Source organism: Tauraco erythrolophus, chromosome 6 (assembly GCF_009769465.1).
Source record: "Tauraco erythrolophus isolate bTauEry1 chromosome 6, bTauEry1.pri, whole genome shotgun sequence".
NCBI classification, from domain to species: Eukaryota; Metazoa; Chordata; class Aves; order Musophagiformes; family Musophagidae; genus Tauraco; species Tauraco erythrolophus.
In genome coordinates, this window is record NC_141470.1 from 24,364,279 (window position 1) to 24,391,694 (window position 27,416).

Consider the following 27,416-nt stretch of genomic DNA (forward strand, 5'->3'; position numbering starts at 1 on the left):
CTCTAAAACACAGACCCTAATTTCTGTGGGTTGATCAAGCAGAGCTTTCAACAACTAAGTGAAAAAGTTGGCACTGAGTTCTAGTCAGTATCATCTCAGCTACTACATTTATCAAAACCAATTATTTTTAGTATGAAGTTTAAGTATGATGATAGCCAAAAATGAAGTTTCAAACTGTGTTTAATATATTAAAATAAATAGAGACGCCTTACGTATTCTTTGCATTCTGTAAACTTACAGAGAACAAGGAAGCTACGCAAGCTTAAAAATATGCATTTAGTTTGGACTTCTCTTTGCAATCATTTGCATATTACATGCCTTTACACAACTTTTCCTGAAGACAACTAACTTTAGAAAACTTTAAACATTTTAATACTTGGGGGATATAGGTAGCTGCTTTTTACTACTTTTTTGCTGTCTTTCAAAAGCATAACTGCGGACAAAACTGATGATAAATGTCAAAAATAAAAAGCATACAAGTTACAGAACAAAAAAGAAAGCTTCTGAACGATGCACCAAATTCACTTTGTTTTACTTAACAACAATGCATTCCTTCAGGTTTTCCTGTACCTCCTGTCAAAGTGTAACCAGACAATGGGCTCTGTGCTGAAAACAGCTTAAAATATTGATTTTGTGCGTGAAAACAGTGCTTCTGTATTCATGTAAATTAATTAACCTACATGTCTCTTGGTAATTCCAGCAGGCTTGACATCAATTCAGTTTGAAAAATGGTCTTACTCATCTGCAGCACGCAGGCTGCAGCTGTTGCATTAGGTCTCAGCTTTGTCATCGTAGTCTTGCATAGTGTTAAGGAACTGTGTGTCACCTTAAGCTCTGCCAACTAAATCCAATGAATGTTCATTTGTTCTTGTTCCTGGTTTCCAAAACCAAAAGAAAATCTTGGAGAGCAGGAATTTGAAGAAAAAAAAAAACTTCTAGTAAACTCCCCCTACAAACATCACCTTTCTGACACATCCTTAGCAATGGTTCCCAAATACAGCAGGTCTCTTGGTAGCAGGTGGTGACATTGACTCGGTAGCAGGCCCCAACTTCAGCTCTGACTTTGTGGAATCCCAACTACAGCTAAGTTAGTTTACTGACACCCCCGTGTCCCCCCAAATTACCTTGTAGGGAAGAACAAAACAAAACAGCTATCCTTAGGTTCTCCATGGTACGCACTTCTTGTCTAGGCAGTCTCCCAATGTACGTCTTTTATAGACCTTAAGTCTACACAGCACAATCTATCACAGCTGCCATGTGGACAGACAACGGAAACATGCAGTGTGGAAGATAATATGGGATAAAACAGCATAATAATCTATAATGACAGTATTTTATTGGGTTATTTTACAGTGCATGTCTACAAGTAGACATAAAATCATGAATGGTCCTGAGACAGACAAACCCACAAAACTTAGAAATACTTTCCCCTTAATAGGCAACTGTGGTTTAAAATATTCAGATGAGAGGCTTATAGTTTCTGACATTTCAAACAGCTATTTACATTTGCATATTCCTAGAGCATACAAAATATACATTCTTTCGAGGGCAGAGTCTAACCTCAGCCTTCTGCAAGACCATGTACAGAGACAGTTGGTCAGTATTAATAGTTAATTAAAACAAACAACCTTTCTTTTTTCCCCTACAAACTTAGCTGCAACCTGTATATTATCAGTCACTCGCATTTCAAAAGTCCTTTTGACAAAAGAACAGATATACTAGCATTAAAGTACCTGTCCTGCCTGTTTTAATCTACTAAAAAACAAATTAAAATGTAGTTTTGTTTTGAATGCTCAAGGAACAACATTTTGAATAAATTTCTACTTAAAGACAGAATGAATTTTTTACTGTAAAGAGACCCAAAATTGTTTAAAAAGATGATTGCTCTCTGCAGTCGATGCTTTCCACCTTGGATACTATGAAAATACTTTAAAATTGCTGTAAGCATATCTGCTTCAAAAGCAAGAAAACACACCCGCTTGTTTCCTCACCGTTATTTTCAAGTATGAATATCTTTCCAAAACTGTTATAATTGAGGCACCGGAATAACAGAAACCTCAGCAATTAAAAACGCAAGCTGACTCCCCTGCCTCCCCAAGCACAAAATCCTGATCTTGGGAAGCCGCCTTAACGTTCCCAGTATGGCACATTCACCGTCGAAGAAAAACCTTCACTCTCCCGTTGGCAGCAAAGCTACAGGCACAGCCACCAGAGGCAGCCCGAGCAGTGACAGCCTCGCCGCGGGGAGGACCGCCTCGGGACCCGGGGGTCACCATCCGGCATCCAGGAGGAAACCGAGCGCACTGTTAGGAAGTGAGGAAGCCCACGGCTGTGGGAACGGCTAATTCGTTCTAGTTGCCGACAGGTAGGGCTGGCCTCTGCGCAACAGGGTCAAACCCCACAGAAATTTCCAACCGCTCCCACCATCTCGGTGTTTAATGCACGCACCCCTCGGGCCTCCCCTAAGGCGGACTTTTATCACAAGGCAGCTGACTGACTGAGAAAGACCCAAAGCGACAGCTGCGGGACGGAGGTCGCGGGGACCCCTTCCTGCCGCAGGGGAAGGGGCACCGACACCTCTTACCTCAGCCTCCATAACCCTGGGGAGGCTGGCTCAAACCGGGCAGGAAGAACGAGCCCGACATTGCCTCCACTGAGCCCCTGGACCCCCAGTTTCGCCCCTTTCCTCCCCCTCCACCGAGCCGAGGGTGCACCGAGAGCAGGATCCCCGGCCCCGGCTCTGCCCTCGGCGTCCGGACTTGCTGCCGCTCCGGCGGCGGGCCCGGGGCTGGCTGCAAACGGCCCCGTCACCTCCGGGTCCCGCCACACCGCCGAGACGGTCCGTACCGGGAACCGCTCCGTTCGCGGCCCCTCGCCCCGCTCCTAGCTCCAAGGGACGCAGCCCGGCACTACTGCCGCGGGAGCCGGGGGTCCCGCCGCCTGCCCCGCCCCGCCCGGCCCCCTCCCGCCGGGGAGGTCGCAGCCCCCCGCCCCTCCCGGGACAGGCAGCTCCCCCTCGGCCTGCCGGAGAAGGCGGCTCCGGCGAAGTAGCGGCCCGGCGCGGCCACTCACCGGCCTCCTCCCACCCTCCACGGGGACGCCGACCGCCCTCACCCCGCAGCCCACCGCCCGGTAGCGGCCCCCCCCCCCCCCGCCCCTTCACGGTCGCCCACCGCCCGGTAGCGGCTCACCGCGAGCTCCGCGCGCCCCCGCGGTGGGGTAGGGGGGGGGAGGGGGTCGCCGTCCCTCGGCAACGCGCTGCACGCCCGGAGCGGCGCCCGGCGCGGCGCAGGCAGCCCCCGTCCCTGACCTACTTTCCGCCTGGCTTGCCACCCAACGGCGCACCACTAACCTACTTTCCAGCCAATGGCACCCTCCTCAGGCCCAGACCGGACGCGCCCGCCCGCCAACGGGCGAGCGGCTCCCCGGCGGCTCTGTCCAATGGCCGGCCAGCAAGAGGGCAACGCCCGCCCTCCTGAACGGCAGCTAATCCCCGGGCACCCCTGGGGTGGCAGCCAATCAGAAAGGCGGTTGGGAGTTTTGATCCCGCCCCCCGCCGAGGGCGGAGCTGATGGGTGGAGGGAGAGGCGCGTGCGCGGACGCGGGGGAAGTGGGGGGGTTGTGTGGCGGCGCGCGGGACCCGGATGTGGCGGGGCGGCGGCGGTTCGTCGGTGACCGCCCGCGGCGGAGCGGCGCGGAGGGCGGAGCGCCGGCAGCAGCGCCGGCAGCAGCTCGCTCTCTCGCTCCCTCGCTCCCTTCCCTGCCTTCGTGCCGCCGCTGGGGCTCGCCTGTGATTCTGCGTCGTTCGCCTGACATCCGCCTAGGCCATGACGTCACCTCTTGAGGCGCTAAGGTCAGCGCATCGTGACGTCACTGCCCGATGCGGCCTGTGCTCGGGCCTCGCCTCGCCTCCCTCAGTGGCGAAGACATGGCGCCAGCGACGCGCCCCGCAGGGATCCGTGGGCCCACCTGGTCACCTCGGAGCAGCGGGTGCCTCTCGGCGGGCCCGCAGCCCCGCTGGCTGCCCGGCCCCGCTGGCTGGGCTCCCTGCTTTGCTCTGCCTCGCCATGGAGGCACCATTGCTTTCCTGTGATGGTGCGTGTCTCTCAGCTCACCATCCCTTTAGCTGCATCCGCGGGTGGCAGCATCACGCCCCATGGAGGCGACCTGCCGTACCGAGTCCCAGCCCTGTGTCTGCCTCACGGGTGTGTGTGCGTCTGCCTGCGCGCAACGTCACATCACTACGTTGATGGCACATGCGTTGCGCACCCTCTTCTGTGAGTCCTCGCACGACAGCAGTCTCTCAGCACCCTTCAGGATGTCTCAGAAGCCCGTGTGTGATGCTGCCCTCAGTTTCACTAGCATGAATGCTCCGTCATCTCCCAATGTGATCCTGTAGTGCTGTTGCTGTAAGCAGCAGTAATTTTATTCAGCATGGAAAAAAGGCCAGTGATGAAACATAGTAAAGCCATCTACTGCACCACGTTATAGTCTAAATTTAGATAATCCACGCCACAGCACTGGAATGTAAAGGGGATGTGTTGCAAGAACGTAATCACAGTGTAGCTGCTTTCAAATGCAAACATTTTCTAAATGTGATTGTATTGTTGCTACATCAGATTGTCATTGCCACATTGTAATTGTCTTAACATTTCCTGTCCTGTGATGCCTCACCACAAACGTTTGGTTTACGTTTACTAGTATAACATCACTGGAGAAGCTTGGATTGCAGCATTATCACCTCATAGCGTAGTTGTGGTTATTCCAATCCACTATTGCAGGACATGAACTCGTCCTATGACAGCGTTAACATTTGGTTTCCACCTAATCAAATTGGGATTAAACACAGGCAACAAGTGGCCCCTGCTGGATGCAAACTTCCTGTTCTCATCAGGATAGTCCTACTCAAGGGAAAACCCTCCAGTAGACCAAGTTAAATGAAATACCATACATTAGCAAGATGGAAATGTATACCATGAAGAAAAAGGAGAAAATGGGTCTTTTTTTTTTTTTTTTTCCAGCAACTGTTTTAGTGGTGCCACTTTGATTTGTTTTAGTGCACAGAAGTTATGGAGGTGGAGAAGTCTCCTTGACTACTTCTTTCTCACAATTCTTTGTAGTTTTCATCATTGTTTCTACCCACCTGTAGAAAAAAAATCTTCCTTATGAACTCAATCACATACAGTCTGTTTTAATGAGCCCGGTGACTGTCGTAGGGAATAATGCCAAGAGTAATGATCTTTAGCTGTTTCTGTAGGAAAGCAGCTTAGCAGGCCATATGTCATATTTCCCAGTAAATGATTGTTTTGGATTGTGTTTATACTGTAGTTTCTATTCATGAGATATTAAAGAAAATAACAGCATCTGGTTAATCAAATTCTGATTTTTAGCATATGATGATATATATCAGTCCTATTCTGCTGCTTTCTTTAACATAGATTTTAAGTTTGGTGCCGGGAATTTCTCTCTAATAAGGGCAGTAAGGCATCTTATAGGTGGCATATCTTGAAATTTTAAGGATGCAAAGTTAATCACAGAACAGCTAAGAAATGACAATTTGAAGTTAAAGAGATCTGAGTTCAGTTTTGTTGCCAGAAAAGAGTTTGCATCACCCTTCTACCGTGCAGTTCTGAACACAAAAAGCAAATAGAAGAGGTAAGGCTAGAGCCAGTCTTTCTAGCAAGTTCCGCAGTTTGTGGTAAGATCTAGTTTCAAGTGCTCCTTCAGGTATCACCCTTCAAGGAGAAAGACTGGCTCAGTTGCGTACTCTGCTCAGGGTACTGGGCATAGGTGTGTCTGATACAATAGCGAAAGCATTTCCTCATCCAGTGGACTCCGACCTGAATGGTTTTCAGATTTTATGCTTTTTTTTTTTTTTTTAAAGAAGGTAGAAAATTAGGCCTTAAGCAGAAATTTAGCTGCCTCCTTAACTATGTTACTAGGTAAATGGTTACACCATGTTTAAACACCAGAATTTAGACTCATTTCTGGCTTTAAATAATGATTTTAAAACAGAAAGTGCTATGTGATGATTGTACTGAAAATTATGTTTATTAATAGACTATTGGAACAACTAGCCTGTGTTCCCTTTCCTGGTCTTAGGGTTTTGACCATGTGTCAAGAAGAGTAGCGGGTTTGATCTTCATTAAATCCAGCCTGCCTAAGCTATAATAAGGCTATGTGTCAGTGGTAGAGTCTGCAACTTTTCATTAATTTTTTTAATCCAAGTATCTAGTTACATGCACTAGAAGGAATCTAGTTTCTGAAATGATAATCCCAAAACTGATAGGGTTTTTCTGGGGGGATTTTTGGGGGAGGTTGCTGTCAAACAGTCCCTGATTTATCTCTGGAACAGCAGCAGATGTTCAGAAGTAACCTGCCAAATTAGTCCTTTCATGTTCTAGTTGTGTTTTCTCTGAAACAAGGTTCATGACACCAATTAGAGATACGCAGGGACACAAATCTTTGAGTCTTTAGAGTGCAAGTTTTTGTAAAATAGTTTGGAGATAGTATTTTGCATGTTTATTTTTTAATGTCTTCCAAAATATGTCCAAGTTTTTTAGCACCTAGCTGTGGATCCAGCTGCTTTACAACATATTAAACAGCTACTTTTTGTTTATAGGTTTTCAGACATGCGATATTAACTTGCTTGTCTTACTCTTTTATCCAATCTCTTCCTCCATTTGACTTTTGGCATACAAGCTACGATCGTACCTGCAGCAGGAGAATTTATAGCTCGGGGAAAATTAGAGAGACTTAATAACTTGAATACCTGGATTTCTGGTTCTGTCTATACTTTAAAAAATGCAGAGACATACTGAGCCATACTTCTCACCATGTTACACAAAGCTGGTGCCATTTTTCAGCCCGATTATGAGGGCAGAAGAAACTGGAAACTACGGTTTGGTGCTGTTTGCAGACTGATGAAAAAAACCTAACAATGATGGCCTATTTACTATATTCTGTAACAGTTTATGTGTGGTGTACTCAGACCTCTTGAAAACAAAAGTTTTGTCTCGATGAGCTATTGCTTACTCATTCTTTTTCCGCTTCTTCAGATTCTTGAGATATTACAACACCTAAGCCAGGGGCATATTAGTTTTTCTGCTTTTGTTCATGTAAACATTTGATACCTTAAAAAGTGTATACTCAGTCCTGCCGCAATTGTTTCCAAATTCAAGCATTACACATCATAAATATAAGGCAATAAATATTTACTTTTTCGTGTGCCTGCTTCCTTCTGAGCTTTTAGAAATCCATTCTTCATCCTCACAACCTTTGTCATTATTTCAAGGGCTAGAAGCTTGTTTCAGAAAAAGAGAGAAGATTCCTATACAGTCCATTGATTTCAGCCCTGTGGTCTCTAAGAACACCAATTAATATTCTGAGACTCAATAGGAACTCGCAAGAGTTGGCAATCCAATATCTGGCAGCATAACAAGAACAGGAAGAAGAATCTAATGAGGAAAATGAAGCTAAAGCCAGGGAGTTAAGAAATTCTAAGTACTTCTCTGCAATATTTTTTCAATCTTTATAGAAGGTTCAGGAGGAAGAATTTCTATCTTTATCTGAATTCAAACTTGATGGAGGTCAAAGCACTTTCAGAGTTTTTGCATCATTAAAAATACATGGAATTTAATGAATTTTTCAGAGACTGGAAGTCTGAACTTGAAGGAGAGATGGTAAATTTTAAGAATTTAAATTAAATTTTAGTGAGTAAAATATTTTAAATTAAAAATCTTGAAGGCTACAGCCTTTTCAAATAACAACATTTTTCCATTAGGAGCTTGTCTTCCTATTGTTTTTACCCTTTTCCTAAAATTTTGAAAAATGTTTACTAAAGTTTTATTTACCATTTTTGTTAATTAAAATGCATCGTGTAAACCTAGAGTTAGCTGGTGTGAGATTCTTGCCTCTTCACACAAAAATAATATAAAAATTTTAGAAGCCATTTTCTTAAAAGAGAATTAGACCAAAGACACTCTTGAAATTTCTGGCTGCATTTCTTCAAAATTTCTTGAGAACGTAAGATTTGGGATAGAGTTTTATTGCCTTTTCTTGGGAGAGGGCGTTACAGTTTTGGATGGTCCGTTAGCAACTGCATCTTTGACTAACACTAAGCCATTTCTCACCAGCAATGAAAGCTATATCTTTTAAAGCTTTTTTTCTTTTTTTCCTTATCTGTCTTGCATGCTTCTAAGAGTGGTGGCAGCGTCACTTGAACAGTGGTATGAGAAAGATAATATTTCTCTTAGAACACTGAAAAAAAGACCTGATAGTCATTAGCTGCTGCATTTCAGGGGAGTAAAACCACTCCACTATGGTAGGTTAAAGCTTAATTTATTGTTGGAATAAAACTTCATTTAAGAATAGCAAAATCTATCAAATCTGTAAGCTGAATTTCACAGAATGGCCAGAGCAAGGCAGTACCTATGCAGCTTTGACTTGAAATGAGGGTAAGAATCAGTGAGGAAAAAAAGCAGCAAGCCTTTTCCTTTTGGTGATGAAATGAACAGAGAAAGCTTTTCAACCAGCCTTGTTATGATTGTTTTAAGAAGTAAATAAAAAGCAGAATCAGAACAGAAAGGGATAACTGGAATTGTAAATGTCATTTAAATGTTTGAAGAGTAATTTTTTTCTTAACTAATTAACAGCCACAGACTGTATTAATTAAATAAGTATAATATCCTCCCTTTTACAGATAGGTAAAACCGGCCTGGAGATGAAATGAGTTGGCCAGGGTTACACCCACATATTAAGTCAGATGCAAAGTCACAATTAGATCTGGAGTACCTCACTGGCAGCCTTCTAAAGAGTTTGGTAAGCTACTCAGCTCCTCTGTTTTTTTTTTCGTATCAGTTACACAAAGCATTTTAGCTGTTTTTCAAATATAAGGAAAACATGACACATAGGACACATATTATTATTATTTAGGACACATACTCTGAAAAGAAGCTATGAAATATTTAAAAACTAGGGGCTTGATTCTATTTTCAGTTAGTGCTGGTAACTAATGAAGACATAACAATCCATGGTTTTGTTAGAGTATGGTGTAATTTGAATCCATTCCTTTAGAATTTCCAGATTTACAGGCTGTACTATTACGGCAGGACAATGATTGGTTTTTGGGTTGGGTTTTTTTTTGTTTGTTTTTTTTTTTTTTTTTTTTTTTTTTTTGTTTTCAGATTTCATCTTGTAAATATACTAGACCTTATTCTGAAGTTTTTACTTAATTCTTACACAGTCAAAACTCGGCATTGATGTCATACTGATTGTGTTAGGCATTTAGAGCACATGGCACAGATTGTACTTCTCAACATTAAATGTTTCTACACTCCTGACAGTGTTTTAAGGTAATGTGCTTTCGAAGTTGTGATTAGCTGTAGACAGGAACCATCTTTGAAAGAGAAAGAGCAATGCATCTTTTATGTTCGCAGTGAGCTATGACTTCTCCATTGTCTACAGGCAATTAATGAAGCAGTCTATTAATATTACTTTGATATATATTAATGTTAGAGAAACAACATTTTTGTTACCAGAGAAAATGCATGCTATTTTAAAAAGAGAGCAAAATCAGACTATTTCCGAGGCGTATGAGTGTATCAACCAGTAGGTGTGCCTGTTGTGTTGTGAATGGGAAAGGTGGGAGGACTCCGTCTTGTTATTAGTACATGTAGAAAGACAGGAAGTAGTTAGGGAAGGTTTCCCTCTTGTTCTGAGTTCTGGGAAGGTTATTCAGCCACACACATGAATCACAAAGCAGACTAGAAGGGAGCTTCTGAGTATGGCATGAAAATAACAACTGCATTTTAAAGCCTGAAAAGTCAAATAATTTGATGCTTTTGTTCTACTGCGGATTTTTCATGGAAAATAACAACCCCAGGAGTATTTGACAATACAATGTCTTAGTGCCTGAAATGTGAAGTTTATATAAGAGATACCATCTTACTCATCAGCTGCTCTATTTTAAGCCCTGCTCAGCATGGGGACTTTCATTTTGTGATCTATTTGGACAGCAGCTGGTACATTAGAGTTTTATGTTAGCTGACATCTTTGCAATCTAAAGGATACTTAACATAATCCTGTAAAATCTGTTCTCATAGTTGTGCTCAGTCACTCATATTCCATCTTAGTGCATTGTCTTTTCCCATGTACATTTTCTCTCCATTTCATGTTAAAAAAAGGTCAGTGTATCAACACCATTAAAGTTAGTCCACAGTAATGTTTTGCTGTGATGTGATCTATCTATATATATATGTATACACAGCATATGCCATAAAATGGATGTGCCATTTCAGTGACTGAAAAAGGCAACAAAAAGGAATCCATAGTAACGTATGTTGGGGATAAGTTCCAGCAACTAGCACAAATAAAAGACAAGACAGTATGTGTTAATTAATTATATACAAAGACAAGCTATGTACATGATTTAAATTCACTTGGAAATATTTACATTGCATAAGTATGAGGTGGATGTCAAGTTACAACCTAATTCCAGAATCTAGCAATTATCAAGTAGTTTGCCTATTGCCATAAATTCCTAGGACTTCATCCATCCATTCATGCAAAGAGGAAAGTCTTTTCTTTCCTTGTGGATTTTAAGTCCCAGTCAGCTCTAAACAAATGACAAAGTAGTTATGAGAGAAGCTAAAGACACCTGTTCCTGAAGATGCTTGGGAAGAAGGTTGTTGAGAAGAAAGGACAAAATACGGGCACTGTTGAGGTATGGCAGGCATCGGGCCCTTGTACACAATGTGAGGTGGAGTTACCTGTCCAGCCAGCTTGCAGTGCTTTTCCCTGTCTTCCCACATCTTCATAGACCATCCCTGGGCCCCACCAGCCCTTGAGCCGTGATGTAGTTGCCTGACTTGCATGCTCAGGAGCTATGCTCTAGTGTATGTGAAGAGTGGGAACTGAAGCTGGGAGGTACCAGAACCTCACACTGATGAGTGCAGTTGCTGTAAGGGTAACTTGACTCTTTTCTCAGCAACAAAACCTGGCTAGGAAAGGTAGAAAGCTACTTTTCTTTGCATGTTTTATTTCATACATGAGTGAACTGGCATCCATTGTGTTTTGTATGTTTAGCTGACCTTGGTTGTTGAAATCTTAAGCACCAATGTCATACTAAATGAATTCTCACCAGGGCTGTTGCTACAATCTCTTGGGTTTTAATGAGAGGGATTTAATGAAGAACAAGAGGACTTTAGTCTTCACTTCTTCACCATTAGGGGCAGCCACGAGGTTCTGCATCATATGACTAATAGTGCATTCACACAGTTGTTCAGCTCCACTTTCACGCTGGACTTGCATCGGCCACTTGTTTCCCTTGCAGTTGCCCAAACAACTGCAGCCCCAGAATGATCTGGACTGATTGATCTTGAAGAGAGAGCCCAGAGCTCCAGCCTTCTTTTTACTGTGTGTAGTGTGTGCTTCCGAGTCTGCAAGTCACATGAAATGAAGTTTGCTGTGAGTCTTGACCTTATTGTGTTGCAGTAAATTTGTACTTGAAGCAAATCTGCCACATCTGATACAGGTCCTGCTTGCTCCACACCCACTTCAGTGACTTCAGAAATCTGATTATTAATTATGTGCATGTCACTGGGAGTGGCATAAATGTTAACTATTATTGTATATTGCACTTCTTTGATAATCATCTGATGTTTATATTTCCATATGTGGTCACAAACCTGAAAATCAGGGCCTTTGTAGAATGATTTCTGCTAATACAAATTGTTTTTCTATTCTTTGCAAGCAATTATTTTTTCTTTTAACTTCTGGAAAAAAACACTAGTTCTCAGACAGCTTGAAGAGCAAAAAGATATTCTTCAACACTGTGTGATCAGAAAGAACATGAAAGTGACCTCTTATGCTATTCATCTTAGACATGGCATAGACCTATCCACTCATCCATGAATGTGTGTTTGGAGACAAGCAAAGAAGGGAATAGGAGGACTAGTCTGGATAATATTCATACTGTTCTTAAGTCAGTTCTGTTTAAGTTTCTTGGAAGTGTGATAATGCAGCTTGAACGTGGAGTCAGTCAGAGTGAGCGGAGGGAGCATGACTAAAATGTTTGTTCTTGCCATGTAAGTAAGGGGCCGGGAGGCTGCCTCATGGGCCCAGGGCAGTGCAGGTGGTACGGTCTAAGCAGATGGTTATGGCTCGCTCTGAGTGCTACAGATTTCTCGAGGCTACGATAATCAACACATTTTAATAAACAAACAAAAACCTACCTTTTTTTCATCACAAAATGCCAGTGGTCAGTTGCACTTCTTGTCCAGTATTACTTCAGTGATTTTCACACAAAGCTAGTGAAATTTAAGATACTCTGCGTATTCATTTACTGTGTTTATTTCCCCCACCTTTTCTTTGCTTGCTTGGATGTGTGGAAGTTGTCTATATTTATTTAAAAGGTTTGTGTCATCTTCAGGTCTCTTATGGATCAGCATATGGACCAAAGAATGAAAAGCAATGCATGAAATTACAGGGGAGTCTTAACAACTTAATGACAAACTTGCAATACTCAACAAAATGAAATCCTATTCAGTGGTTCTTCACATGCTCCTCCTGCAGACTGGATCAGAGAGCTGAATCAAACAGAGCCTGCCCTCGTGTCAAAGTTGATATGATACCTAGAACTCTTTTCCTTCTGTGAAAAGAAATTCTATCCTAGAAGTCTTCTCTGACCTTTTTGGAGAGTAATCATCCTTTTAGGTATGTGGGTTATTTTAGACTTGATCTTTTAATTCAGTCAAACTCCAAGTTGGATGTAGCAGCTTTGGGTAACCAATTATCTTGAATTTCCTTGAGTTCGCTCTCATAATCCTTACGTTGTGTCATACTTAATTATGTTGATGGCATAAAGCAGTGTATAGTTTTTCCCATATAATTCTTTTAACTTTGTCTTGGAAAATGCTAGGCGTGTCATAAATAAGACCTATATCATCCCTAGTATAATTTTACTTAAATATAATGTAACCACTAAAAGTGCAGTTTCATCAGGGTCATTTTACTCCAGATTTTAATGACTGTTCTTTAATGTATTGTTTATGGTTTAATATCAGTATTGGTTACATGATTTCAAAATCTATGAAAAAAAGATAAAAGATATACTGCATGTATAAATGCCATTTTATCTGTATAGTTAATTTCAAGAACGGAATGATGGGATCTTTTCAAATTTTATCCTGGTTAAAATGTTACAGTTTAAGTACAGGATTTGGAGATTTCTATAAACATAATAATGAAATTTAAAATAATTAATGTAATTAATGTACCCTTAACTGAGCATATCTGCAAAGGTGTGCAAGGTGTCTTTGAAACTGGAGTGAAATAAGATGGCAAAGATATTGCAAGAAAACATTGTCCAGACAGTATCTTCATTTTTCATGGCATTAACCTGATCCTAAATTTAAATTTTTTTGTAGTAAATGGAGGAAAACGGATGGCAGTATGGTGAAACAGTGTGTCGTACATGTGAGAAACAGTGAATGCGTGTGTGCTGGGTTTACATGATAGCACAGGAGGGGCTGTGGAAATGGCCTCTGTAAGTAGCTGCGAAAAGCTGCCCCAGCTCCAAAACTGGTTGGACCACCTCTGACCAGGTCAGACCCCTCATCCCCTCCGGCCAGGGCTGAGCCAACCAGCGCCTCTGCGAATGCCATATTTAAGACAGGGACAAAGGAGCCCAAACCAGGGCTGGACCTGCACTGAGGAGAGGGGGTAGGTGGGACCTGGCTCCCCGGGCAGGTGGGTGCCTCCACTGTGCCGCTGCTGCCTGACTGGAGATGGCCACAGCGGCACGGCTGGGAGAGCTCCAAAGCGCCCCGCTCCTGGGGCATCTGGTGAGCAGAGTTCATCCTGCTGGGACTGCTGATTTTCGTTGGGCCCAGCACAGCTGCAAAGGAGAGAGGACTGAGACCTGAGAGAAACGGCCCTGCAGACACCAAGGTCTGCAAAGATGGAGCGGGAAGATGTATGCTGGAGCTGAGATTCCCCCGGTGAGACAGCAGGCAGCCCCCCTGCTCCTTATGGAGATTAACAGTGGAGCAGAGATCCACCTGCAGCTGGTGGAGAAGCCCACACTGGAGCAGAGATGGCTGTGCCTGAAGGAGGTCAATAGAGAATGATCTCCGATGGGCTGCTGGAGCCTGATGACAAGGCAGAGAGGCATCTGAAGCCCATGGAGAACCCCATAGCAGAGTGTGTGGCAGTTCCCTAAGACGCTGTGACTCTGTGGTTAAAGCCTGCGCTGGAGCAATCTGATGGGTAAGGATTGCATCCTGTGAAAAGGACTCACATTGAAAAAGTCTGTGGACTGTCCCGTGAGGAGGGAATCCACTGGAGCAGGGGAGAAGAGTGTAAGGAGTCCTTCTCTTTTGAGAAAGGAGCGGCAGGAACAACGTGTGATGAACTGACCTGTAACCCTCCATTCTCCGTCTCCCTGCACCATTGCGGGAGGAGGTAGAGCCAGGAAGAAGGGAGGGATGGGGGGAAGGTGTTTTAAAAATCTCGCTTTGTTTCTTGTTATCCTCTCTGAATGAACCACTAATGAATGAAATTGATCTGTCCCCAAACTGAGTCCATTTTGCCCGGGGCCATGGTTGGTGGGTGATCTCTCCCTGTTTTTATCTTCACCCTCAGGCCTTTTGTTACATTTTCCTCCTCTCCACCTCACAAGAGGGAGGAGTGAGCCAGCAGCCTCGTGGCGGCTTGGCTGCCGGCTGGGCTGGACCGCGACAGTGTGTTTCATTACTTCAGCTAACGTAGGCCCAGAAGATCTCTTTATTTTTGGCATATAGTTAGTCCTATTCATCTATAGAGTTATAATGCAGTGTCTGGGATGCCCAGCATCTTGTCTGAGGCTTCTTTTTTTTTCTCCCGAAGTATAACTACCACTAGAATTGTATTAAAATGATACCTGAACTATTTACGACTCTGTTCAGCAAAGTCATGCTGACAGAAATCTGCAATATATTTATGACCTAAGGGTCTGTGCTTTGCTTCCGTGGAAAGCCAATAGACAAACGGACAAAGACAAAAAGACAACGATGTTTATCATAAAAGTCTGCAGAATTAATCTATCATTCTTTTCTTATCTCTGGGAAAGTAAAGATGATGTATTTTACATGCTGTATAGAATCCTATGGACCTACAGAAAAGAAAGGGCAAACTAGGTTTTCCTTAAGTGTGTTAAGACTTGTGGATCCATATGCCTTCACTGCACAATTTTAAAGCTTATATAGAAGTCAGTGTTGAGCTCCTTTTAAGAAGTGTGATGTTGTCATTTGGATCATCTAGGCATATAAGTTACTGTGCTTCAGAAATATTACTGGCTTGGAGGTAAGCTTGGCCTTCCTGAAACCAGGAGGGGAACTGGAAGAGAGTTCTGATTCTGTAGTTATCACTGGGCTAAAAAAAAAAAAAGAAGGAAGGCAAAGAGGAAGGTCCAGCCAGTTTGTCTAATGATACTAATGCTGTTAGAGAGTATCTGTGTGATCATGCTGACACGTTTTGGCTCTTTTGAGTCATTGCACACCTGTGTAATGTAAGTAATGTGCACCTATGTTGTGGTTTTTTACTGTGTATGTTTGTCATTTTGTTTTCCAAGCAGAGGTATCCCTGGAAAGATTTCTCTTCTGCTGTTGGTCATAGATTGCTTATTGCAGCAAGGAATACATGTTTTTCTTTTTTTCAAAGGTGTCTCTTTTGGAGGATGACTGTGTTTAAGGATCGTAATCATTGTTGGTGAAACAGTGTTTTGCGGGTTTGGCCTGTCATAGAGAAGGCAGTTAAAAATGCACATGCCTTATTATGAAAAGGCAGATAGTTCGGTCAATAAATCACCAGCTGAGTGATTGCTTGTCTTGAGTATTTCTGTGTCTGTTAAATTTGAGGCTTTCTCTAGATGATGAGAAAACATTCTTGGTGATGCTTGGTTCAGGCTAACTCAGATGTCACTGGCCATTGGTTGCATAATCTCCATAACTACAATCTCTGTCTAAGAAAATCCTTCTTCTTCAACAGGGCCTTTTTTAGTCTTTTCATGCATATTGTTACTGTTTCTATTCACATAGTAGCCATTTTTACCTCATTTTGACTCTGCTTTTAAACTAGTTCAGATGCACTCAGTGCTTTAGAAACAAACCTTTAAAGGCACTTCCAATTATTTTCAGTGAGAAGCCATAGTAAATGCTATGTGCTTTTAAGCATTCAAAAGGCTTTGTGGACTTCGCTTTCTGTATTGTTAATGCAGTTGGTACAGATTCAGCTAGCTTTCATGTGTAGCAAATTCATCGTATATCTATTTTCTGTCTCTCAGCACCTCTGTTAGTTTGATGTTGGGCTCTGACTAGCTCTTTATATTTCCATGGTTACAAGTAGTCACAACGGTTCTGTTAACCCCCAAAGGCAGAGTGATTATGTCTTTTTTTTTGCTATAAGAAGCATAAAATTAACGGGTTAGACCATCTATAAATGAAGATTGTTTTTAACATTACAATAAAAACTTCTAAAGTTAATCTTGATTCACTCAAAAAGTGTTCAAGTCTTTTGTGACCATTATGACTACATCTCATTTTTTGTAAAAACAAAACCTGGAGAGTCTTTTTTTCATTCTCTTTTAAATTTGAATGAAATTTGCAATAAATTTTGAAGGCAGTGGATTTAGAGCAAACAATGCAGGTTCAGACCTATCCTATAATTAAATAATCACCGACAAACATTAATTATTAGTATGTGTACTATTGTTTGTTTTTAAAGATAGAAAAAATGAAGGTAAGAAGCACCTTTACTTACCAAAGAACATAGATGTAGAAACATCAAAATCAGGTTAAGAATTTCAGATCTCAAAATTCTGTATTTCTTTAACAGAAGACTGACAGGAAGCCCTTTCTGACTTTTAGATCTCATCTCTGGTCAAAGCCTGAATTCTTCCCAATAAATTAAGTGCAGAGAGTTTCACCTTCTATGAATGGATAGGAGATGTTATAGACCCTTAATAGGAGAAAGAAGCTGGGAGAGTAGTGTTTTTCTGAGAGGCTTTCTTCAGATAAGATTAAAGCAATAGCAGGGTTAAGGATTTTTATGAAGAATAGACTTACATAGCTGTGATTTGTTATAGTGTCTTGCAATGGAGAGCTCTGAATCAAGGAGAGATCTCTGGGTCGTCCCTGGACAGAACAGGTAGCGAGTTGCTGAGGGCAGAGGGATGAGAGCAAATGATAAAAGAAAGCCAGAGAAAAATCTAATAGGAAGAGAAAATCTTGATACTAAAAAGGTTTTGTACAATGATAGAAGCACTGACTGGAATTGCAGAAACTGACCCTGCCAAATAGTGGAACAAAGCTCTGCTAGGGTAAGAGAATGAGACTCTTTGTCATCAACTATATAGAGTTACTGCATCAATGCATTCAGCAAAAGCACTAGAATCTTCCTAACTGAAAACTCCTCCTTTTCCTTTCTTTTTGGTGGTTTTCATTTTAGCTGGAGATATTAAAATTGCTAAATTGACAAATCAGTAGACACATAGGCTCCTTCTATGGTAAAATTACTAGAAACTTTGTAAAATAACTGGTTGTTTAGATACTAAGGAGGAAGGAGTATATTAATGGGAGAAATGGACCAGAAAGCACGTATCATATGCTATCTATTCATTTAAAGGTAAACAATAGTAATGACACATCATTTAAAAGGTAAACAATAGTAATGACACAACATTATTATCTTCAAAGTGTATTATGGATGTTTGGAATCCCAGTGGAGTGCAAGGGCGCTCTGATTATGTTCAGATATAATGTATGAAAGATGATAAATGTATTATTATAGAATGTATCTAAACACTGCTGAGCAGAAACATAATCCAAGTACACATATGAACAATTACTGAAAATGAAACAATGAAACTCTAGGGTGACAATTGTGCTTGACCATACTTACAGATGTTTTAGGTGGCGCTGGTGATTTCTTATATGTGTGGAACAACAATAATTATGTATAGCAAATGTCAAGACCATGCTTCCAATCTGACAGTCAGTTCTGATGTGAGCCCAGGGAGCAGGAGTTGCAGTTCTGAACCTGGGTGACTAGTTGTGGCAGAATGCCACAAGTGCCACCAAGCAAAAGCGAGCTGGTCTAGAAAGGGAGCGTAACAGCAGCAAAGAACAGAGTTTGCTGGTGTGACATTTTAACAGCCTGTTTCAGATCCATCTGTGATTTTAACAGCTAGTTCTGCTGAATTGGATGCCAAGAAATGGCATGTCTTGGATCTTGGGATTTTCTCACTACCAGGTCCAAAGTTCTTATAACTGTGGAGGCATTAGCTTGCTCCCAAGAAACATTTGGGTGCTTTTTTTAACTGTTACATTTCTTAAAGCTGGTGGCTACTTCTCCGTTCATCATAGAGTTTTCTTCTAGTAGTGCACTTACAGAGAGATTAAAATGTTCCCTCACTTTTCTGTATCTGTATTTTTACTGAAATCTGAGCAATCTGGTTCAGACTTCTTGTGAGTGTGTCTGTAAGAACACTCAGAATGTTCCAGTCAGTAATTGCCTAGATAAAACAGGTAGAAAAGGGAAGTAGTTGATAGATGTGTAATTAGTTAGCAGGAAATCATTCTGGAATCCAGTAAATCAGCATGATAAACTCAAATTATAATATAGTCAAACCAATTATTCTGTCTCCAGAATGGGAAAATTATATATCTTTGGAATTTAAATGGATCTTGGAAATTAATTAATTCTAAGCTTATTATGAAGGAAATCAAACACACTAATGTTTGATTAAAATATTCTAGTATTTTCTAATATTTCATTACATCAGTGTGAAGTGCTTCTGAAATTATTAGTATTGTTCAGTCCTACACCTGACTGCAGTAGAACTTGTAAGTAGCATGTGAATCTATATATATAGATAGAAGTTTTCCCCCTTAGAGTGGTAGCTTTGCTGTTTACTTGGAAAAGATCCTTGGCCTCTACTAAGGGCAAAAAGCATTTTCTATACCCACAATTCTCCAGGATATGAAAGAGGTGATAGCTCTCTTTATTTCCATCATAGCCTATGCTAGCAGAATTCCTGACAAAGGTAAGACAAAGACTGTTTTCTTTGCTTTTGAAGACAGGCATTTTTCTTAGGGACAAGAGGTTAAAGCTGATCCTTTTTGAGTGCTTCAGATGATGGTGAGACTTGGAGTTTCTAACTCCACTCACAGTTTGGGGTAAGTCCCTCTTCGTCATTATTCTAACGGTGCTGTAAATATGACTATATGAAAAGCTTTTTAGTTGTTTATAAGCCTTTTACTAGACTATTTACATTTCACATTGGTAGAATTTTGTTCTGTGGTGTCCCTAGAAACATTTTTTTTTTTTCCTAACCTGCCTTGGTACCTGTCCTCACTTGTCCAGCTATCCTCAGAGTTTGGAAAGCAAACTTCTCTGTATTTTTTTATTATTATTTTATTTTATCATTAAATCTTGTTAAGGTTCTAAACTTGGCTGCAACCCTCTGATTGCCATGAGAGGCCAAGACCCAAAGATGATCCCTTTGCCGGATTGTTTTCAGAGGAGCAGGAACAGAAAAAAAGGAAATAATTTTTGTTATAGAAAAATTTCAAAAGTAAGAGCTTTCTTGTTGTTCTGCAATATTTTTACAAGTTTCCATTATCATCATTCACTCTGCAGAAATGTCTTAAAGCAGATGACTTTCTGTGTTGCCCGTATACCTGAGCAGGGCTTATCCTGGAGTTTCACTGTGGCTTTCTTGTTTGCTAAAGCAGATTCTGAGCTTGGTAGGACCCAATCGTGCAAAGCAATCTGCCATATTTGTTCATACAGTCTAGTTCTGGTGGTAAAGGTAAAAAGGCTATCATGGAAGCCAGGAAGGAGGGTTTTAAAGAGTTTCATTAAGGTTTCTGACTCATGAGGGACATTTTTATATTTATATATTTGCACTTTTGTTTTGGGTAACAAGCCTGGCGTTTGTAAAATATGTACAAGAAACATCTTAAAGCAAGAGACATAGGAAGGCAGTATCATAGAGCTGGGGTAAAAAAAACAGTCAGATGAAGTGAAACTTCAGATTTTTAACTTACCTAAACAGGAGATACTACTCAAATATCTGAGCATATGGTTGTCTCTCAAACCTCTCTCTCATCATTAACTAAGTGTTTATTGAAGTTACACAGAGAAACTTAGATCAGATTAAGAGAAAAATACATTTAGCAAATATGAAATAAAGCATTATTGAAGATCTTTCTACAAATGAAGCAACAGCAGAAACAGAATTGCAGTTTACTTTTGTTGCAGAAATATATGATTGCATTTCTCTTGTGTTTAGAAAGATCATTTTCTATCCATAAACACTTAGTGATCAGGATCCAGATAAGTGATTGTAAGACAGTTCAGTGCCCTGTAACCTCCAGCAAATTAGCCTATGGTCAGTCTGGCTATTTTGTTGTTGGTGTGCTCCAAGTTACTTATTCATGCATTTGTAATGTCTCTTGCATATGTTGAACAGACCAGGAGAGGGCAGAACTGCCCAAGTGTAGTCACTTAACGTGGGCTTTACAGGCATCTGTATCGTACGGTTAGATGAAAATAAGTGGAAAACTGATCTATGAGAAAGATTTGGTGATAATTGTGGGTTTATGTTCTTCTAAAATCAATTAATCAGATATTCAGAAACTACTTATTAGTATTTTCTCCATAGGACTTTCATTGCTGCTATGCTATCAATGAACATTTCTGAAGGAAATGCTTTCTGGATTTTAATAACACTGCCAGGGGAACACAAGCGTTTAACTGGATTATTCAGTGTACACTTGAAACAGAGTTGTCATTTTCACTATTTGTGCTGGTTTTGGCTGGGATGGAATTAATTTTCTTCATAGTATCTAGTATAGGGCTGTGTTTTGGATTTATGCTGAAACACAATGAGATACATATGCAGAGACACTTTCATTAGTGCTGATCAGGGTTTACACAGAGCCAAGGCCTTTTCTGCTTCTCACACCACTCCACCAGCGAGTAGGCTGGGGATGCACAAGAAGTTGGGAGAGGACACAGCTGGGACAGCTGACCCCAACTGACCAAGGGATATTCCGTACCATATGACATCATGCTCAGCATATAAGGTGGGGGAAGAAGAAGGAAGAGAGGGACATTTTGAGCAATGGTGTTTGGCTTCCCAAGTAACCGTTATGCGTGATGGAGCTCTGCTGTCCTGGAGATGGCTGAACACCTTCCCGCTGATGGGAAGTAGTGAATGAATTCCTTGTTCTACTTCACTTGTGTGTGCGTCTTTTTCTTTGCCTACTAAACCATCTTTATTGCAACCTAAGAGTTTTGTCACTTTTACTCTTCTGATTCTCTCCTTCATCCCACTGGGGGAGAATGAACGAGCAGCTGGGTGGTGCTTAGTTGCTGGCTGGGGTTAAACCATGACACTATTGGAGATTACTGTGAATCTAGTTTATTTTTGCTTGATTTTTTTGCTTCTCGCTGTAGTCTGGTTTCTCTTATGGTTTGTAAAGCAATTAGTTTGGTAGATATTTTTTTGCCTCTTCAGGTTCAGCATAAAAAGTTTTAAACCAAAGTGCCTATTTTAATATATAGAAAAATATTAGCCACATCAGCTATAAAGCAGATTAAAATCAGTATTTCACTTCAAAACTTTAATGGAATGGAATGTAACAGTTATTTTTATTTTCTGTAGAGAATGTGATTTGAAGGCCATTCACTAAGAGTAAATCAATATATGTACTTTGGGTAAAATGGGCTGTTGATACCGTATGTTTTTCAAAATACAGGCTGAGTTTCTTCTCAAACAGTTTGCAGCTTGAGTAAAGAGCAGAGACGACAGTCACAGAGCAGGTTTTGAGATGGAGGAGAATAAGGTGAAGGACAACTGGGGAGACAGTGAGATTCATTGTTTGCTTTGATACAGTTTTTTCTTTATTATTGTAGGCTCTTCTTAGCAATTGGGTCTACTGCTTTTCTTCCTGGGAATTAGATTGAAACATATAATCAAAGAATCTTAGTACTTATGTTCCAATAAAAAATACTAATGCTAATGGTAAGTTGCTTCTGCCATAGTAAACTTTTTTTAATAAGAAAGCTGCAAGTGTGTTTTTTGAGCCTTTTGGTGACTGTTTATTTAAAAAAATGGCAAGGAGTGTTCGTAAGCAAGTTCTTGAGATCTACAGAGCAACATAGTTGGCTTAATGAAAATGAAATGGTTGAAATGATGTCGTCATCTTCTTAGTCTGGAGATAGAGTAGGCAGAAGGATTCTGGAGATATTTAAATCCCTCATGGTAAAAGCAAACAATCTTTTGGAGGCAAATAATACCAACATTATGCTATGTTGCAGAAGTGCCATTTTAGGAATTATAAATAGTCCATATTCATAGAATTGTAGAATACCAGGTTGGAAGGGACCTCAAGGATCATCTGATCCAACCTTTCTCGGCTAAAGCACGGTCTAGACAAGATGGCCCTGCACCCTGTCCAGCTAAATCTTAAAAGTGTCCAGAGTTGGAGAAGACACACTGCCCTGGGGAGATTATTCCAATGGCTGGTTGTTCTCATTGTGAAAAGTTTTCCTCTTGTGTCCAACCAGAATCTCCCCAGGACTAACTGGTACACATTACTGCTTGTAGTTTCCATGTGACTCCTTGTAAAAGGAAGTCTCAATCTTCTTTGTAGCCACTCTTGAAGTACTGGAACATGGTGATAAGGTCTCCCCTAAGCCTTCTTTTCTCCAGGCTGAACCAACCCAGTTCTCTCAGCCTTTCCTCATATGGCAGGCTTCCTGTCCTTTGGTCATCTTGTGGCCCTTTTCTGGACCCTCTCCAGCCTGCCCACATCTTTTTCGTATAGTAGGGACCAAAACTGAATACAATATCCCAGGTGTGGCCTGAAAAGTGCTGAGTAGAGTGAACTCTACTTTAGTCTAAACTAAAGAAAGAATGATTTGGTTTTTGTTTGAAACTGTGGATCAGGAATGCAATTTTTGATATGAAACACACTTTGCAAATCATATGGAGACTGTCTAAACCTAACAGCTGTTTCTTCAACAAGCTGGAAGAAAGTTTGGTCTATCAGAATCTCTGTTCCAAAAGTGTTGCCAGTTCAGATCCTTGCATCTGGGCACATTGGAGCAGTATTATGTCAACTGTATAAGCAATTTTGACTGCATTGCTATTTTACTTACTCTCTACTAATTTGGAATGATATGACTGCCATAATTCCTTAAAATTACTTCTTTTTTGTGAACAATAAAAATATTGCTGGCATTGTGACTTAAATCCTTCTAAAAGCAAATGACTTTTTAATGGGTTGTGTGACCTGTATTCTTGAAATTCATATAATAAGAATGGCTGTCTAACTCTAAGAACTAGGGGTGTTTTTTCCTAAATTGTTCTAAAACTGGAGGAATCAGTTGAATAAAAACCTAGCTTACAAAGAACAAAAGAGGAGAATCTTCACTAATTGTGGCACAGAGTTCAGACTTGTTTAGCTCATATAGCTATATAATATTTTGATACCAACCCCATTATAATACCTCTGTATCTATGAGATACAAAACCAGCACCTCTCTGATATGAAACAATCAGGATCCTTCATATGTTGCAGGAACAAAGCACACATTTTCCTGTAGAACCATGGATTAAGATGCAACTGGTCATTTTAATAGTGTTCTTATGTGGGAGGACAAATCTTGAAAATATGAACTCAGTGTAAACTGATGCAATTTATGTTCCTGCATTTGCAAGCCAAACATTTTGAAAGGACATTTCCCTTTGGTTCTCAACGCATGAACTTGGCAACCCAAACCTGACAATTCCTATGGCCACAGTCATTTTCACCTCAAATCACTTTAGCAGAAGTATCCAGCCCAAGTTTAAAAATGCTCCTAATGTTAACTCTGTTCTTTGGCGAATTTACCTGTCAAAACTTCCAACTTCCTATTTAACATTTTCAACAGCGAGTTGTATTCTGAAGGCCAAAACAGCACTGTACTAAAATCTGTATATAGGGATCAAATAAATATAGCATCTTGAGCTAATTTTCAGTTGTTTGAAATGCAAATAAACACAAGCTTTACTCGTCAGTGTAAACTTGCTGGATGATTCAGATGAACAGATGAAGCGGAGGCTGTAATTCTGTGAAAACATTATTTGGAGAATTGAATCTGATAAATTTTTTTTTAAGCCTTTCTTCTACAGACCTAGGACAGTATTTGCTATTTTTTTGTGTATTCATTGGAAGGATCTTAACAGATTAAGATACAAAGTGCATTATTAAAACTTTTTCAGTTAAAAAATTGCTAAAATTAATATCATCAAATCCCAAAAGTGAGTGCTTATACTTCAGTCACATTCACTGGATGCTCTTAATACTTAAGTAACCTGGTTTCTGGTTTTGTGATATGTGTTTGCATGAAAGAAAGTAAAACATACCATAACTGGCAATTATGAAGGCTTGTGTTTTCCTCTTCAATTAAAATCATGGCTTATTTTGCAAGTCATCTATATAGTGAAACAGTACATAGATGTACAAAAATGGTGATTTCATATAAGGTATTATATACAGAAAAATTATTGGGTAATGAATTCTGCTCAGATTTATCTGCTTTCAGAATCCTTGCATGTAAGATGCCACAAACTTCTTAAGTGACTATATAGTTATTAATCTTATCTCATGATAGACATGGTCAATATTATCAGAATGATAGTAAGAAAGTGAGCAGAGTTGAGCAAAACTTTAGTAAACCTGGAGGAATTGGTGGCTTACCAGGAGCTTTGGCTTCTCCAGAGAAACAAGGTCATTTCTGCTCTTACTGTACCTCATGCAGCCTCAGAATGATGGAAGTACTTTTTCCATAACTGGCTTTCTTACCTTGTTTCTGAGTCTCAAAAATTAGTGACAGTGACAAGCTCTCATTATTTTAGACTAGATGGTCATTATTTGTGTCCTGCTTCAGTAGGAATAGCTTTTCTTTCCTTAGTGAGAAAATCGCAAGATAGGAGTTTTTCTTAGGTTGCCTCCTCCAGTCTGAGTGTAATTTTTGTAACATAATAAGTAAGTAAAAATATCTCTATGTAATTCCTTTTTTTTGGTTCATGACTTTTGATTCAAAATGTTATAATATAAATTGTTAATGGCTGAATAATGTTTGAAGCCATGCATAATTATGGTTGATTTATTCAATTTACTTTCATCTGTAATCTGGCATATTTATATTACCTGATTGGAATTTTAAAACCTTATGAACTGCCTCAAGCATTTCCTCTCATGTTCTCCTCTGTCAGATAAATTGCAATATAAACTAATGAACTTTAGAGAAATTAGCTTGCTGAGACTCTGTTCCTTTTGCCATTCCCAAGATTTGTACTACAATGAATTATAGAATTAATTGGTCTCTCCACCAGGGTAAAAACTTCATTACTAGCCACTATCAATGCCCTAGCCAATTTTCATCATTTCTTCAAATTAACTTAATGTGGAAATGCTTCATGAATGAGTGGAAATTGCAAGGTATATTCTAGAATACAGTGATTTTATTGTATACCACATCAAATCTTATACAAGTCATACTTACAGTGTATTTTTCTTCTTGAATTTCCATCAGTGACTTCTCAAGAGCTGATTTAAAGATGTGAACAACCCAGTAGCCGGGTTAGTCCTTTGTCATATGAAAATGTCAATTATTTTCTTCTTTTGGAAGATTAGTATGTCTATAATAAGACTTTTTATTCTTGTATCTTGAAAAGGAATAGATGTCCTACTGCTAGAGATTGACATGATTGCATCTCCATGTTTTAGAACTTCTAGTATGTTTAAGAAAGATCAGAGTTCTACCTGCATATTTCTACTATTCCCCAAAACAATCCCTGTTTTATTCCCTCAGGGTTATGGAACATATTTGGTTTATTCTGTATCTAAATAAAGAATGTGTATCTCCTGTATCTAGAAAAGTTTCCTCTATGATCTTTTTTTTTTTCTTTTTCTGGCTGGCTGGCTTTTACTTGAGTTGCATTTCTGAATGAAGTGGGAAATGATTTTCATCTTAATTTTGTGGACACTGCTTAGCCTTGCCTTTTAAAAAGCAAGATGCCCTGTTCAGCTTCTGACTTCTTAAGAGTTGCAAGGATAAAAATTTTCCAAGAGTTTAAATGACTAGAGAACCCTTAGATGCTTCAGAACATCACCCTCTGTCATCCTTTGTTCATCCATAATTCTACCTACTGAAGTATCATCGTACACAATTTCAATTAGCCACACCTTCTCTCCATTTGAGATGAGATATTCTCCTTTCCAAGTTGTTATTGTTTTCGGCTTGAAATAGTATTCACGGGGTCCATTTTTGAGTGGTAAGTTGCTTCTAGGTTTGTTGGTTTAGGGCAGCTCTGGTTTCGTGTATGTTCGGGAACAAATAAAAAGCTTTTGTAGGGAAATGATACTGTGATGTTTGTTGTGAAACACAGGGAAAGGATCATGCCCAACCAGCAATGTTTTACCAGCTGAAAAAAAAGCAAATTAATTTGCATTAAGGAGGTGAAGTCCATAATGGAATGTTCTGTTGGTCTGCAGAGGTACAGTAAGGTAGTGCACTTTGTTTCCTTTCTCATTTAGCATTTGCTTCAACTTTCTCCATTCTTGCTGACTCTCCTTCTATCATTGTTTGCATCTGTACTCTCCTCTGTTTTGTAGTATTTGTCCATTGCTAGGCAAGTCCATCAGTTTTCCAGTGTGCTAGAGGTTATGGATAGGATGAGATGTCAACCTAAAACGAACCAATACTGTTAAGATGCTCTTTCTATTATTTGTTGGAAAACAAAGTGAGACTTACGTTGGTCAATTCTACTTTGACATTCTTTCTTCTGCTGTTTCTTCAGTGTGGTGGTGATACTGCAAGAAGCCAGATAACGAAATGGTTAATGACAAAATGAAATTTGCATGAGAAAAAGTGAAGATAAGAGGGAGAAGGTTGCCTTATATGAGATATTCCTGCTCTAGGGAGAAGGACTGGCACCTTGACTAACCCTGTTCTTATTCCCTGAAGAAGTAACTTATGATTTGGCAATCTGGTTAACATACTTAGCTGAGAACAATATCTAAATAATTGTAAATGAAATGTTGACTTCAATTTCTAAAAACTATGAATTGTTGTTCTCTTTGTTAGCAACAGACAGATGCTAAGACTTTTGGGGTTTAATCTAGTTGTTTCTGTGATTAATATTTATGCTAGCTGTTTACTAGCAGTGTCTTATTTTGGCCTCTGTCCATCCGAATTTACTTTTAGTTACTTTTATTTTCAAATACTGCATAGCAATGTTGTAATTCATCTGTAATTGGCTTTATGGCATTGTATATTGATTTCTCCAGCACCGAATAACTTCTTCCCTCTTCATTTCC

At 40.2% G+C, this 27,416-nt stretch overlaps 1 protein-coding gene across 2 annotated transcripts in view; it reads right to left on the reverse strand.

The window, feature by feature from the left end:
- BMAL1 (basic helix-loop-helix ARNT like 1) overlaps positions 1–3,219 on the reverse strand; it is a 56,270-nt gene extending 53,051 nt beyond the window's left edge. For both annotated transcript variants that reach the window (XM_086614207.1, XM_086614206.1), the window contains exon 1: positions 3,192–3,219. The gene's annotated coding sequence lies outside the window, so the exon portion shown is untranslated. The remainder of the gene's footprint in view (positions 1–3,191) is intronic.
- Between the last annotated feature and the right edge of the window lie 24,197 nt (positions 3,220–27,416).